At 32.5% G+C, this 16758-nt stretch overlaps 1 protein-coding gene across 5 annotated transcripts in view; it reads right to left on the reverse strand.

The window, feature by feature from the left end:
* Positions 1 to 16758, reverse strand: part of LOC130893897 (protein TANC2) — a 138219-nt gene that overhangs the window by 85352 nt on the left and 36109 nt on the right. Inside the window, exon 1 of one of the 5 annotated variants that reach the window (XM_057800339.1) lies at positions 6248 to 6745. The exons of 2 other annotated variants lie outside the window; for them this stretch is intronic. The gene's annotated coding sequence lies outside the window, so the exon portion shown is untranslated. Of the gene's footprint in view, positions 1 to 6243; positions 6746 to 16758 lie in introns of those variants that run through there. 2 more of the 5 variants (XM_057800340.1, XM_057800341.1) reach the window with 2 other exon arrangements.

The following is a 16758-nucleotide window of genomic DNA, read 5'->3' on the forward strand; positions in this document are numbered from 1 at the left end:
TCTGCTTTCTTTTCTATTTTGAAAACCGAAACAAAATACTTGTAGCACTTAGTAAACAGTGTGCCCGCCGAAAGGTTAGCGCGGTTTTCAGAAAAGGATAACAGTTATACAACTATATTTCAAAAGTTTACCTGTTGAAAATATCTTCAATAAAGTGAACAATAGTCCACCTTTTACTGTCTCCTTTCAAAGAAATCGGTATTTTTGTCCATTTTATGGTTTGTTGTTGAAGCGTGATTTCAATATCACCTCAACTGTTACGAAACTAGTCATTCCAGTTAATTGAATGTATTTATTCTGTACGAGGATATATTTGAAGACGACACGTTGTTTAGTATTTATTTTAGAGCCATCAATAGTGAAAATTTTCAGTGAATTTGTAAAAAAATTATGATAGTTATATGAGACAATACTTTTATTTGACGACTACAGATATTTTGAAGAAAATTCACCAAGTGCGCGAGCTATCAGACATAGTAGGCATTTCAAAAAGTGTGGTAAAATTTGAACATGAGAAAGCTGTGTCTTGAAGATGTTTCCATCGAGTGTTTGGCAATGTTTCACAGAAATAAAGCCTAATTTTTGCTTCGTTTCATAACTATCCTTTATTGCAATGAATTAAAGTTTGAATTGTTACCGCGTGCACCCCAATCGCCTAATTTAGCCACCTCGGATTATTTTATGTTCCCAGGAGTGAAAAAATGGTTCGGTATTTAATGAAGAGATGGCTATTTTGAGGAGATTGACGATTTTTATCATAAAAAGGGTATCAAACTTATTGAACATCGCTGCGAAAAGTGTATGGAGCTAAATACCATCACCTAGGCGATTGATATTTGGAAATCTACTAGACAATGATAAAGAATTATTAAATTGATATCGATCTTATCAAATTTTATTTGAAGTTAGTAACAAGTGTGTCAAAAAATTTGATAAATTTATATATAGGACGTTTATTGATCTTTCCTACCCTGAGCTGTATAGAATATTGGAAAAAGGTTTGGAGTGATTAGAAGCACTGTATATTAAAAAATTTCATAGCTGTATCATATGATCTATAAGTACCTACTTGAAAGAAATGTGATGACTTTGAACAACGCTACAGGGAAACCAAAAATTTTAAATAGAACTTCATGTGAAATAAATACTTCCAAGAGAAGTAGGTATGTTCCTTATTAGAAAAGAATTTCAGACACTAGATAAAGTTCTAGTCACGGTTCGAGATGATGAGGATTACCCTGAACTGAGTCGAAGTACACCATGGAATTTTTTAAAAGAAGTTTTCTCTGGAAAAATCATTCTAAAAAGTCTATTTCGATAAAAAGAAATCATATTATAGAATGGAGAAGAAATTATCTAAATATTATAAAAGGAGTGAGAAACCAAAGAAGAAATATTTTATTAAGAAAAAACGTGTATCAATGAGAGACATATAGGGTGTTCCACGACTTGATACAAAAAAAACGGGGTGATATGAAAAAAATTCTCGTACGACTCCTTGTTTCTGAGTTATACGCCTTTAAAGTTGCAGAAACTGAAAATGATTTAATTAATTATTAAACCGTCTCGTGTGAAACCAGCTTCATCAGTAAGCAGTATTTTTCCAACAAATGTATTATCAACTCGTTGTTTATCTTGAAACAAGAAAATTAATTGACATTTGCATCTAATGCATTTTGGTATAAAGCTCTAAACCTTTTTTTTGGTAGGCCACTTTTTGAAATATTATTCCATAGAAAATAATGGAAACTAGTTTACTTAATTTATGAAGACAAACCTGTTTCCAGTAAGCTTTGATGCACCTGAAAAAAAGTTTTACATTCGGGTATAATTCTGCCCGGAAAGCGTTCAGTATACAACCTTTTGGCTTCTGACTAGTTGCCCGAAGCACCATACATCAAATGTATGGTCACTTAAGGTAAATTCTATCATATCGAAATTTTAAATACGATATGATAATTACTAATCACTTTTAAGTTTTTCCTCATGCCAGTAATTTGATATTCGATAGTATATGGTAGAAATGTTTATTTATTTCTTCATTAGTTCCCCAAGAAATCTTTGATTGTGTTCTAATACAAGTATTTTCAATAAATAATTACAATTTATGATAGTTTTCTTCAGAATGTCTCTTTATGGCGAACGGTTTCCTTGGCATGTAAAACGATGTAAAACTCTACATATCTCCTAAACCATAAATTTCATCGAGTTAACAAAGAGTACCTTTTTGTTAAAAAATCGATTCAAATACAGTTCTGCTATCTTTAGATTGTACAGGTTGTCATTGTAAAAGTTACGGATTGTTAACCATAGGGCATGAGCCGCCTCTGGCCATCTGAATTATTTATTCCGATCCACCAACAGGAAAGAAGCGCAGACTCTAACAAGTATGAATCTATTGGAGTGTGGCTACATTAAAACCCAAATTCCAAAGAATCATTTCTCATTATCGAAATGGATCATATCAAAAACTGGCGGTGCTTGAACAGAGTTGACCACAACGCAGTAGAAACAAAAATTGGTAGATACATTAGAGAAATCCGCAGCATAATTTGTACTAAACTGTAGCTTACACGAATCGTAATTGTCGTAATAACTAAAGATAATAGATTAAGAACACAGACACTCCTTAATTCGATCTTTCTATTCCGTTTTTTTTGTGAATATGGGATAATAGTTATTATATTGTTATGGCATATAAAAATTAGCTGACGCCGAGAAATTCATTCACATTTTCAACTTTCGAATGTACATGTACATTTTTAATTAGACGGAAATTCGTGTATTCACGTGGAGTGTCATTCTAGACTCTTTCAAAAATAGGAAACCACATTCTTCGAGTGTACATATCTTCAACCAAATCGAGACTAGTGCGGGTTATTAAGCTGGCAGTAAAATGTATACACATGTTCTACAGAAACTATCGTTGTACAACATTAAGTAGCTTCTTTGAATAATTCAGACTAGGGGTGCCCAGTGAGTGGAAACTAGTTTTTAAGGCGACAAAAAATATCTATTAATGGTTCTTAATGCGTGAAGAATTCAAAAGAGTTTATAATTAATCATATGTTATATTTTCAATAATAAATACGATAATTCATATTGAGATATAAAAGTGTGGGATTTTCTGAATTTTCTGATTCTTAACTGAAAAGGCAACACTGCTAATGTCAGTAAACGTCTGTCACTCATCTCCCTTTGTGTAATTTAGTTTATGTTTAATATCCAGCGAATTAAGGAGGATATGAAAGAGCTCTATAGCAGCTTCAAATTAGCAAAAATCAATCAAAAAATATGCAAAATTTGTAGCTTTTTTATTGCTATTTAGTTGCTGAAACCGCGATTTTGTCGTTCGCGAAAAACCGCAATTACTGTTAAATTCATATAAAGCCAGTATAAAATTTTAATAAATCAATGAGTATTGAGTAAACTGGTGAACCACAATTTGTTGCTGCAGAAATTTTTTTATACTAGCAGTAATTTTCTTGACACATGCTAGCTTGAACTCGACTTGTTACGGAAAATGAAGAGAAGATTTAGTTGCTCCATTGAACAATGTTCAAATGCCTAAAAAATAAGTAACAAAATCGATTTTTTAATATGGTCCTTTTGAAATAATTTTTAAACGGCTCTACTAATTGATTTCAAAAAACCATGTCGATCGCCGCCAGTCTGGTCGAAATTAATTGATTTGTTTGTGAGTTATCGTTGAAGAAAGAAAACCGAAAATTTTCATTAGCCGCGGTAAGAGAATTGAAAAATTTTGAGGTCCTTGAAAGCTTCCCTGAATATTTTCGCGATGATGTCCGTATGTCTGTATGTATGTATGTGTGTGTGTGTGTGTGTGTGTGTGTGTGTGTGTGTGTGTGTGTGTGTGTGTGTGTGTGTGTGTGTGTGTGTGTATGTGTGTATGTGACCCTCTTATAACTTTTGATTGGCTCGACCGATTCCATCGCGTTTGGAGCCATTCGAAAGGTCTTGATCAAACATAGATTTTTAATTTGAACTGATGCGGACCAGTAGATTTCAATAAATCTATAAATCATAAATAAAATTAATAAATAAATTACAAAAATTTTTTTTCAAATGTAGTTTTTTTGAAATATTTTTTAAACGGATTTATCGATCGATTCCAAAAACTATTCAGTTCTTAACATCAAAAAACCACGTCGATTGCCGCTAATCAGGTAAAAAAAAATTCGTTTATACGTTCGAGAGATATCGTGAACGAAAGAAAACCGAAAAAAGGGTTTTTGCTACATAACTTCGACTTTTTTTTCGGATCGGCCTGTGGGGACGATTCTCTATCTCGTGCGCGTGTTTTTGAGTGGTGTAAACGCTTTAGTGATGGCCGAGAGAGCAAATCAAAATTGAAGGCAATGATGATAGTTTCTTCTGACGTTAAGGGTATTGTGATGACTGAATGGGTTCCAGAGGGTCAGAGTGTCACCCAGATTTACTATTTGTCAATTTTGGCGACACTCCGAGAACTAGTACGTAAAAAACGGTCCGATTTTGCACCAGGACAATGCACCTCCCCATAACGCGCTATCTGTGAAGCATTATTTGGCCAGTAAGCGCACTCCAGTGCTCGAACACACGCCTTACTAACCAGATATGACACCGCGCGTTTTTTTTGTTCCCGAAGATATAATCTGCTTTCAAGGAGACTTCCAGACCTCGTATATTCACAGAAAATAAAATATTTTAACACTGAATAAAGCATAAAATAACAGTAGACAAGGATATTTTCTAATACTCTATCATATTTAAGCAATTTTTATTTTGTGGAAAACTATTAATAATTAGAAAAATGTTAGAAGACCAATAATGTAATTTCGAAATTTTTTGTTCGTCTTTTATGTACAGGTATAACATATACAATGCGTTATTATGTAATATGTGAGAAAAACCTGAAACAAGTAGATTTTTATTCTTAAATTGACAAATTACCGTATGAAAATATTATCCCAGCAATATATTCAGCAATATAATTTTGGTAATTTCATACTTTCGCGGTCCCCTCGTTTTTTGGCTTTAGAAAATCGAAAAATCATCCGATTTCGATGAATTTTTTGTAAAACCTTCGTTTTTACGGCGGATTTACGAAAATGCGAAAAAAGTTATGGGACTAAAAAAATGGAAACTTATACTGGTTGATAAATTTTTTCCAAATAATCAAATGAAAGAAATTGTTATATTTTTTTTTCATATTCTACACAAAAAAACGAAAAAATTGAAAAACAAATTACACCAAAAAATTGATATATCATGTTTTACAATAAATAATAATAATAATTTTTCCTAAAATTGACCTTTTTTCACATATAATCGTTTGTACCTTTTTTATTAAGTAATAATTAAAGTTATATGAACAAAAACATTCTTCAAATAACTTATTGTAATCAAATGTACAATATTAGAAGGTAAATTTCAGAAATTGAAAATTTTCACTATTAAAAAGATGGTATCCTACTAAGGTTGACTGTTAAGTTTGATGTTTGAATAAACAAACATTTTTCAATTTTTTTATTATTATAATTATAAACTGGGGTTGATGCTTTTTAAAAAAGTTATGAACGAGTATATGTGGAGAAGTCCGTTTATGATCACATGATCATAAAACTGTATGAAATCTCCAGGTGAGATATTTCCATTATTATATTAATTCTAGGTAAACTTTTGTGATAGAGACATTATCAAAATTTCACATCTTAAAATTAATTTCCTCAGTTATGATTGCACCAAATTTAAAAATACAGGACTAAAATCCCTTTCCAACAAGGTGCCATACGAACCCCCTAATTTAAAATTTTCGAGGGGTCGCTTATATATTAGAGGGAGTTTGGGAGATGATATTTTCATATTGTAAATTTTCAATTTAATTGTCAGGATTTTTACTCGTACTACATAAAAACGATAAAATTTATTCCATATATATGGACCGTACTGTATAATTGAATAGATACTTTGATAATTGAATTTAGATGCACATTTGTGACAATAACTGTCAACATTCTGTATGTATACAAACGGGTATTGATGATTTATTACTGGTTTACTAATATTAGCCCGCGGGGAACGGTAAATATTATCTGAGAGACCCTGTACGATTATCGATAATATATTTCTACTCTCGTCTACCATTAACCGGAGAGTTAAAAACCTTTATCAACTGGCGACCCACTTTCTATATATCTCTCGCATTTAAATACAAATGTAATAAATTTAATACTTGCTTACTTACTGTTCCAATTAAAATCCAGTTTTGCAAAAACACTTTTTCACATCAGAGTTAAGAGTTAAGACAGTTGGATTTCGTTTTATCACTATTCACCAATAAAGTTACCAATAAAAACATTCAATTAACTAAAAATATTATATTTTAATATTATTGTAAGTCAAATCTATTTCACTTAAACCAACACAATCCGCGAAATTACAATTTTTCACTAAATCCTTAAATATGTGCGAATAACTTCCTAGAAAAATCGACGTTAAAAGTCTCGAAGTTTATTTTCGAACAAATATTACGTCCGAGTCGACTTAAGTCAAACAAGTGTTACTCACAAACCGAGTTTTTCAAGTTAACTGAGAATACACTGGTACAAACAAGTCTCCGAGTCTCGAACTATAAGAGAGAATTGCGGGTCGCTTGTAGGGACTGTGCTCTCTGTAGCAGATAAACTTCCACTTGACGACTAGACGACAAGGATGAATAGATATAAACTTTAGCAGACTGATAAAGGATGAATTGCGGGCAATAGATTTCGATAAAGTATAGAGTAAAGCACGAGATTTGAGAATTGTAAGAAGAGAAGAACGTCTACGGAAATCGACGATGTGAGTCAACTGTACTTATCTCAGTGTTGCCGTATTTTACTAAAATTCTTCAAATCAAAGAAGTAGAAAAAAATATTGATTGACTTATAAATGATTTATCTTTCATTAAATGGAAATTAAGTAATTATGAATACAGGTCTAATACATACTTAGATACATAGGTAGATCAAGTTTGTTAAAATCTATTTAATCACCAGCTGATCCAGCAAAAGTTGTTTTGCGTATAAATTATATTTTCTAGTTGTATAACTAACTAACTACAAGTATGTAGGGATGTATTTATAATCGAAAACGTTGTAGACAATGGAAGTATGCTTTATTTAAGTTATTAAAGTATTCTTTAATGAAGTAACGAATATATTTCAAATTAAACTTCTTGATAGCTATCTTGTAAACATCCAAAATGATGAGGAACCAAATTTGTATCAACAGCGCTAATACATGCTCAAGTGCAGATGCCTACACCGATCATGAACTACTCACAGCCAATGTAAAAGTAAGACTTAGAAAAGCTCAAAGAACAGCAATATCAAGAAAAATTTAACGACTCAATTGCAAATGACACTGCCTGGAATAAAATTAAATCTACGATTCGGACTGCCGCGGATGTAATAGCGAAAAAACCATGGATGCCCAAGAAATAATTAATGTTATAGAGGAAAAGCGTATCTCTTAGAACATTAGCTCACAAAAATATAAATAATTAAAGAAACAAGTAGGACACTACATAAGAAAGGCCGAAGAAAGATGGATGGAAGAGAGCTGTCGGGAAATGGAAAAATTGAACAATAAACATGATTATTTTAATCTACATAAAAAACCGAAGGAATTATCTGGAAATATAATAAAACAGATACCAATAATCACAAGGAACACTGAAGGAGAGATCCAGAAGATGACAAAAAACGGATTTGGGAAGAGTACATCAAGCGCCTATTTGCAGCAGGGCGAGATGACGTCCGAGAAGAAATCGGACTAACCGAAGAGCTATGTATTCTTAAGTTCGAAGTCGAGTATACCATGAAAATCTCAAAAACCAGAAAAGCAGCTCGACCTGACAGCATTCCAATAGAATGCTTGACCCATCCAACAAAATTGTTCAATAAAACCTATAAAACTCGGGAAATTCCAAAAGACTGGCTTAAATTAGTATTCATTCCATTGCCTAAGAAGAACAACCAATATCGGATGAACAGTTTGATTAGCAAAACACTTAAAATACTCTTGAAAATAATTCAGCAGAGAATATATCCAAAAATGTGAAAAACAACTAGATGAAACGCAATTTGTCTTTAGAGAATGATTAGGAATTAAAGAAATACTATTAGCTATCACAGTACTACCACAGAAGTGCAGAGAATACAACAAAAATGTATATGTCTGTTTCATTGATTTCGAGAAGGCCTTTAATAAAGTCCAACACGATAAACATATAGAGAATTTAATGACTATTAACTTACAATCAAACGGCAGTAGTGCATTCAAAAGGGAGTTCGCTAAGGCTGCGTTCTTTCCCAACAACTATTTAATATATATTCTCAGAAAGTGATGGAGGAGAGCCATGAGGGGGTAAACATCGGAGGAAGATCTTCAAAACCTATTAGAGAGAATCAACCGAGAATGTGAAAATGCAGGACTCACTATAAATATTGAAAAAAAAAACAAATTCGTGGTTATAAGTAAAAACCAAAATATTAATATTAAATCTATTCTCACACTGAATGGAAAACAAAAAGAATGGGTGCAAAAATACAAGTATCTTGGTTCAGTCATAAACGCTCAAATATCAAGTACTTCCTCAATGTTTGCAAACAGAAATCTAAACCTCCACGTCAGAATAGGATTCATGGAATGTTATGTATGATTAGTACTGCTGTAGAAAGTGGAAACCTGGACCTTGAAAGCTCAAATGATCAAAAACTTGAAGCATTTGGGATGTGTATCTATAGACGTATCCTAAAGATACGCTGGACTAACAGAATCACCAACGACGAAGTACTGAGATATATTGGTCACAAAAGAAAGCTGTTGACAATTATTAAGAACAGAAAAACATCTTACATAGGACACGTCGTGCAACGACAAATACCTACTGCTACAGAACATATAATGCAGGGCACAGTATAGGGAACGACAAATCTCAGCTTCGGAGAATTGTTTAATGTTTCGAGGGACAGAGACGCATTAAAAAACATTGGTCGTCAACCTTCATTGAGAAGACGGCATGAGAAGAAGAAGAATTATAGGAGAACATACCACATATAGTTGTCAAATAACCACTTTGGCATTTATCTACAAGCCTATATAGACATAAAGAAGTGAACTGTAAGGTTTTGCTCCGAAATCTAACATTAATTTTGAAATCCCAATCGAAAATACTCAATTATCTAGCAGATCTCCACGGTATAGATCAAATCACACAATTTACGTGGACCTGCGAGTGCTTATAGTCGAAGAAGTTGGATCATCAAACATCATGAAACCTCTCATTCAAACCCACTACTAGAGTATTTGCTAAGACCACGAAACTTACAATAATTTGTAAACCTCATTAATACATTATAGATTATTTAGCACTCGCGAGCAAATTAACTCATGGCATGTAAGTAAATATTCTGATTGTTAATAAAAGTTTGTCGTAAAAAAATTTAATCAAAGAAACCAATGGGTCGGATTCTATGAAATAATAAACCGGTTTTTTTTCTAAACTGAACTGTGTTATTGCTTTTATAAAACTCACCTTGGTTGCTACTTAAGTTTTGAAGCAAACAAATAAAACTAAATATTTATAATTGAATATAACTTTATAGTTTTCCAAAATATTCCTAAATCGAGACTTTTGCATGCCTTTGAACCAATTGTCGACGCATTTTTTCAATTCAGATTGAGGTACCTTCAAAACATGTGATTTGAAAGCATCAACCGCTTCTTCATTCGATGTTTTGACTGTTCAAAATCGTTTTTGTTTAAACTGATATGTGAGAGCTCGTGGTGGAGAATGATTTATCTTCTGTGATTGCTTTTCCTAACTTTTTCGAACACTTCTTCGCAACCAAATGTTGGTGTACCATTCAGAACTAACCGTTCTACGTCTCTTCAATGGAATGGTGGTGACAATCCCAGTTATTCCGAAAAAATAAGCGACCATATGCTTTGAAGTACTTTTGTTGGATTTGGCTCGTTTGAAAAACCGATATGGTCGTTTGTTATTAAGTTTTGGGTCATCCTTCGAAGCACCGTGATTAAATTTTTTCATTATTCTTTGCACCATTCGATATGAGCTTCTTTTAAGCGATTGTCAAATTAAGCGGTATCCAACGCTTACAAATCTTCTTTACATCCCAATGTTCATGTATGTAATTGGAACTAATGCCCTATTATGCCTCAATCTCCTGGCAATATCAGGTTAAGCACGGCATCGATGTTATCTGGTGCAACAGATGATTTTGATGACATTCACGAAATTCATACTGTAGCGAAGTGCGAACACGATTGAATCTGGAAAATACGGTGGCCCAAGATGGTGCTTCGCCACGAAAAGTCCAAGCGAGTTAATCGGCACACTGCTGTTTGTTTTAATACACGACAAAAGTCATGAAAAAGAGATGAATGTGTTAAGGATCTGTAAACATCTCAAATAGCAGTCGTATGCAAGTACGATGACCATTAAAAATGTCAAATTTTATGATGGCAAAGTCAGATTTGACATATTCAAATCAATGTTGCCATATGTCAAAATTAAGTATCAGTTTTGAAGTGAGGATTCTTTTATACTTTTTACATTTCTTTAAGTAAGAATAAATGAAGTGAACTTTTTGATTAATAAAGGTTATTATGAGAAAAATTATATAGTATTTGCATCACAAAAGTTACGATAACTATGTATGGTCTAACTTTTTTCAAAATTATTTCTTGTTAACGTATTGAAAGAAACGTGAGCGTCCACCAGCTGACTGTTGCAAATTGATTGTATAACGGAAAGATAGTTTGGCAACGTCGCATTCTGTTGAATTCTATCTTATGTAAACGGACGTATTTAAAACCATACGAAACAATTTATTATCAATAAAAATAAATAGATTATTAATAACAACAAAGTCAACGAACTATTTTTATATAAAATAATTATGATCTAACTTTGAATTTCTATTATTTTTCTATTCCATAATAACGGTTTTTATCGTCAACTAGTTATCATAATTTTGAAAATATTTATTTTTTTTACAAAAGTGTTGTTCCTATAAGCTTGACCTGGATTACTAAAGGTGAATCTGCTTATTTGAAAAGTGCAGAGATCACATAGTTTCGCAGAGCGTGAAAAGTTCAAAACGGGTTTGGCGAGCTTAATATTTCCTGTTTAAAACCTATCTAACATCAACTAAAAAATCATGTTATTATAAATTGAGAATTCAGTTCAGGTCTATACTGATAGAGATTTCTATTAAACATAAAAACATATTGTATATAAAAATTCAAATACAGCATCGACTAAAATAATTTGAGGATTCTATCCAATATTGAAGTTTAGTTAGTTCCAAAGGAAGAATTAATTACTATGCTGCATGCAAATGGAATTTGTCCAACATTTTGTGGTGCTTTCATACTCGTATTAGTTTACAACTTATTTAATCTTCACGTTTGTCAAACGCATAAACGAATAATGGAGACCGCACAAGATCGGGTAACCAGCTTCGGTGGAATCGATCCGGTTTTTTTTGTTTATATTGTTTTTTCGAACCAATTTTTAGAAAGGCCATTTTATTTGTTCGATTATTTACTTTCTAGAATTACTAGAGAACTTTCTTTCTGATCTAAATTCGTGCTTGTTTAGCAACAGTATGAAATTTAATGTCATAGTAAATGAAATATTAAAATGTTGGTGTAAAGTGTGAATAAATTGATCACAAAGTAAGAAATAGTTTAAGTAATCAAGTAATAGATTACAGTGTAAATAGCATAAGCCTACTATTATTAGATTTAGAGCTGAACTCATATAGATACTTTAGAGACAAAGAAAATTCATGAAAAAGCGTGAAAAAAGAAGAAACATTCAAACATAAATACAACAAACCAAAATCACCAAAAAAGTTACAGATGAAGAGATTATGCTTAATAAGAAAATATTTGGAAAAGCTCTGTCACTATTAAAGAAACTGATGCAAGGGACTCAGCACGAATAACGGAAAAAATTGGCATAGCACAAGTTTTTGCCTCCAGTTTTCAACTTTCTGGCTGCAATCAGTTGAAAGTTGATAGACCGCCTGAATAGAGTCCTTAAGAATAAAATGCACTCTACAAGGGAGATAATAATAATAAGTAGAAGTCTGGGAGCCAAGGAAGACGAGATAATTACCAAGATGGAGTGATTTTACAAGGCATAAAAGTAGTGTTCAAACAACGCGTATTTCGTTGCAATGGAAAACGGTAGATGTTGTTCGGAGGTGACCAAAACTCTTATAAACCAATGTGTCTGTTGAATACCATTAGCAAACTATTCGAATATCATACACAAGGGACGTGAGGTTAGGTTAGGAATGGTTCGGTTAGGTTACGTTCGTTCAGGTTAGATTTTGTAACAAATAGAAAACATACTAGTGGAATACAGAGATGGAGAGCACGCACAATAAGTATGACAGACTGAGGAGAAATAAACCAAGAGAAGAGAGCGAAATCAAACTGGATATAGAGTAACAATGTAGACTTTATAAGAATTAGCAAAAGAGAAAACTGCAATACGGAGATGGTACACAAGCCATGGTAAAAGAGTTGTTCATGACCACACTCAACAAAGCAGAGGATAGAGTACCTATGATGGAGGAACCGATACCTTTCACTCACGGCGAGCTACAAAAGATGATAAGGGTGCTATGAAAAATGGAAATGCTCCAGTAGCGGATGGCCTAACAGTAAAGGCAATTAAATAGTCTAAGATCATTCCAGATGAGATTTTATAAACGATGAAGCAACTACTGAAGACGCAAGACTTTCTAATAAAGTGGAAGCAAGATCGATGGATGTACATAGTAGATCGAAATGGTATTCTTCATAACTATTATAGATTTAGTAAGCAATAAACCTTTCATATGACTAAAATATTACTTAGCATTCGTTTCTTCTTTTTTCTTTTGACAAGACAAAAATTGAAATGAACTGGTGCTTTTGGAAAACTTGATGAAATATAAACGAAAATTCCAGTCTAGGACTAATGATGTTCAACATTTGATTTCAGAAATCACTGATATATGATGTTAAATTGTAATGATGGAAGTATGATCTATTTCCAGAATTGGAGTTATCCTACAAATACCATTACTTGAAACTGTAGGTTATTAACTGTTTCTACGTAGAATATTTCTACAATAAAGGATTGTCAATAAACTTGTGGAAAAATCGAAAGAAGTATAGTTTTAATACTTCAATAGTGAAATTTACATACGAATATTATGATGAAAGCCCTTGAAGATTTATTGTGGGGTTAGGCAAATGAAACATAATATGCGTGTTGAAACGCGTGGGTTGTGTAAATCATATTTTTTTAATACTTCCTGAGGAGCAGTGATATGCAAGTAGGTACTTATATAAAAATAGATATCAAGCAAGATGTTCTTGAGACTCGATGATTTAAGAATTTATCTAGTAATAAATCAAGTTGATAGTAGATAAGCGTCTTCGAAATAGGTGTTCTGATAACGTCTAATGGAAAATAAGTTTACTTACTGAATACTGAATTACCGATAAGTTTAAAGAATTTAGGATAGAAATTTATATGAAGATATAGACACGAGATTTATTGATTATAATGAGTTAATGGTTTTGATATTGTACAGAAAAAGAAAAATCAAGCAAACTGAAAACCAAAATTACATCGATCGATTTGATAAATATTACATCACTCAGTAAGTTGTGTGACTTAACACAGATGGCGCTGCCATTGTCCAATCCATATGACGATTATGAAGTATCAACTTCATAATATGTATAAAATTTTATGACATATCGATAAGTCAGAAAAAAGTGACAGCTATTCAACTGATGCTACTTTTGTACAATGGATTCAAAACAATTATTGAGTTAGAAAAGAACCATTTTTTATTGGTTTGCTGAATTTAAACATGGTCGTACTGACACCGATGAACGTTCTGGTCGTCCAATTGAGGTGGTTACTCCAGAAAATATCAAAAGTGCCGCATTTTCACGCAGTCACAAAATTTAGAATTGAGTTCAAGTGGAGCCAAAGACGTATTAAAGGATCTGGCTGAAAACGCAAAATCGGTAGCATTGAATCTTCGAAATCGAAAAAGAGATACGAAAAGAAACATAACGTTTTCGAAACATAGTTTCAATGTCTCTCCCTCAAAATCTATTTTCCTCCCCAGGTTGAAAATGACGGTGACTAGTGAGGTATTGGGAAACAACAGTTTATTTTCGAAATTCTAATTTGAATTCATTTTTTTTATATCATTCACTTTTATATCATGTCCGAAAATTGGACAAACTACGCGTTTGTCTTCATCATAACTTCTTTGGAAATAGTAAGTAATCTGAATCAACACCAATATATAGCCAGCCAAGAGATATTTGTGTCAAATATACATCAACAACGGTTTTAGCCACTGCAATTATCCCTTTCCTTTCATTCCTATTAGTCAACAAATGTTTGTCTTAAAAAAAGGCAGGTGCATTCATTATACATCTAATTTTTACTTTAATTTTACTGGTGAAACAATAAATCAATTTTAGTGAAGACAATAATAGTTTCGACAGGTTATTGGCTCCATTTAGTGAATCGATAAACTTCCCTACTGTCAACAATAACACGATATCGATATCTTATGTAATTAATTAATTAAAATAGTATTGAAATTCCACTACCATATTTAGATTTTCCGGTGAACGTTCCACATGACATTCGTTTACATTTTTTAATAATAGATAAAACAATTACTGAATGACCTTAATTGAAACGATTGATGTCTGATGATATTGATTTCACGAACAATTATGCATGCAATTATAGTTTCCTTGACATTTATTGTAATTTTGTCATGTTTCTGAAGATAAATAGACGAGGAGGGGTTTCTAATATTCCATTACATAATTCAGTCATTGATCATTATGATTTATTTACATTTTTTATTGATAATATTGATTATCTGTAATGATTTTTTCATAACAATTTTCTACGTATTGGGTTTTTCACCATTGAAATATTTTCTCTGAAAGTGGCATGAAATTTTAACGAAATTATTCCAGAAAATGTAGATTATAGATTAGGAAATTATTTAGAATTGGGGCTCCAGGCAAAAATCGTTTCAAAAATTTTTTCACGCATTTATGGTTGTTTCTGAGGGTACAAATAGTAAATTTAAGGCGGGGGAAACATTTCCATTATTTTAGACATTACATGGTACAACTTATATATGATAAATCAATGAAACCTAACCTAACCTAACCAATTCTAAATAATTACCATCTTGGTTAGATTAGGTTAGGTTTTTTGGCCTGGAGTCCCAATTCTAAATAATTGCCATAGATTGTTTGCAGAGTAGTTTTGTATACCTATACCTAGAAAATGTTTTGGTGCATGACAACTTATTGTCTTACTAGTAAAAATATTCTCCCAAAGGATGATACTTTTGTGGGGCTTTGTCCCAAGATGTTAGCACTACTTGTTCGAGAATTCTTTTTAAAATCTCGACCATTTTGAAAAATGTTTGTTTTTGAACGCCTACACAACTAGAAACTACATAGACTCTATACCATTATTTATGACGAGTTTAAGAAGCTGAATTTAAATATTGTCGTGATAGCTTGATAGACGTCGAGCGTTTGGGACGGCCAGAAACTGTAACCATATCAAAAAATTTCACCAAATGGTAAAGGACCACTATCGAATTGAGATCGAAAAGAGATAGAAGACGTATATCAAAACAATGCATTTCGTCGGTGAAACCAGAAATGTGTGTAAATCCATTTTTTCTTAAAATTTGGATTAGGCTGTCCTTTGTTACTGAATTGTGTAGTTAAATGAGGTTAAACCAAGGCACTATGCGGCATGAAGTTTTTTTCAACATCTACTGTTTGTTTTCTTATTAATTTATAAGTAAACTACGAAGTTTGAAAATGTACTTTTGGATCATATACTAAATAATTAATATATCCGTAAAATATCCGTATTTTTCATTTATTCATATTAATAAAAAGAAGAGTGATCTCAAGTACATTATGACAGAAAAGTAAAATCTAAAGAATTGAGATCAAAAGTTGCCACCTTTAAATCCAATGTAGCAGACCAAACAAGAGTTATATCGATTTCATTTACTAAGTATCAAAGTTTCAAGAACCGTTTTTCACGAGAAATTTCAAAAATGAATCTGTCATTATTTTGTCTTAGAAAGGACCAATGCGAAACATGTGTTACCTCTAAATAAATAAATATTGACGAGGTGCTATATCCTCGACGTGAATTAACCCTACAGTAGTGTGCCGATCAACTCGTTTGGACTTTTCGTGGCGAATAACCATCTCGAACTATCATTTTTGCTGGTTTACCGCATTCAATCGTGGTCGCATTCGCTACAGGATGAATTTCGTGAAGGTTGTTGTCCAAAATCGGCTGTTGTGTCAGGAAACATTGATGCTGTGCGTAAACTGATATTGAAATGTCATGGTACATACTGTGAGGTTCAAGCATACTTAAGATTAGTTCTACTCGCATACATTCAATATCGCTTGAGCCTTTGGCTGTCAAAAATATTTATTCGCGTTGGATACAGCATAATTTGATTACCGCTCAATATAAGAATGTGATATCATGGATCTACGTATATGAACCCGAAAATAAATGTATGCGTCATTAAAGACGAAGAAAAAACACCATGGACATGTCACCACCGTTCCATCAGAACAATGTAG

Source organism: Diorhabda carinulata, chromosome 5, assembly GCF_026250575.1.
Source record: "Diorhabda carinulata isolate Delta chromosome 5, icDioCari1.1, whole genome shotgun sequence".
NCBI lineage: Eukaryota > Metazoa > Arthropoda > Insecta > Coleoptera > Chrysomelidae > Diorhabda > Diorhabda carinulata.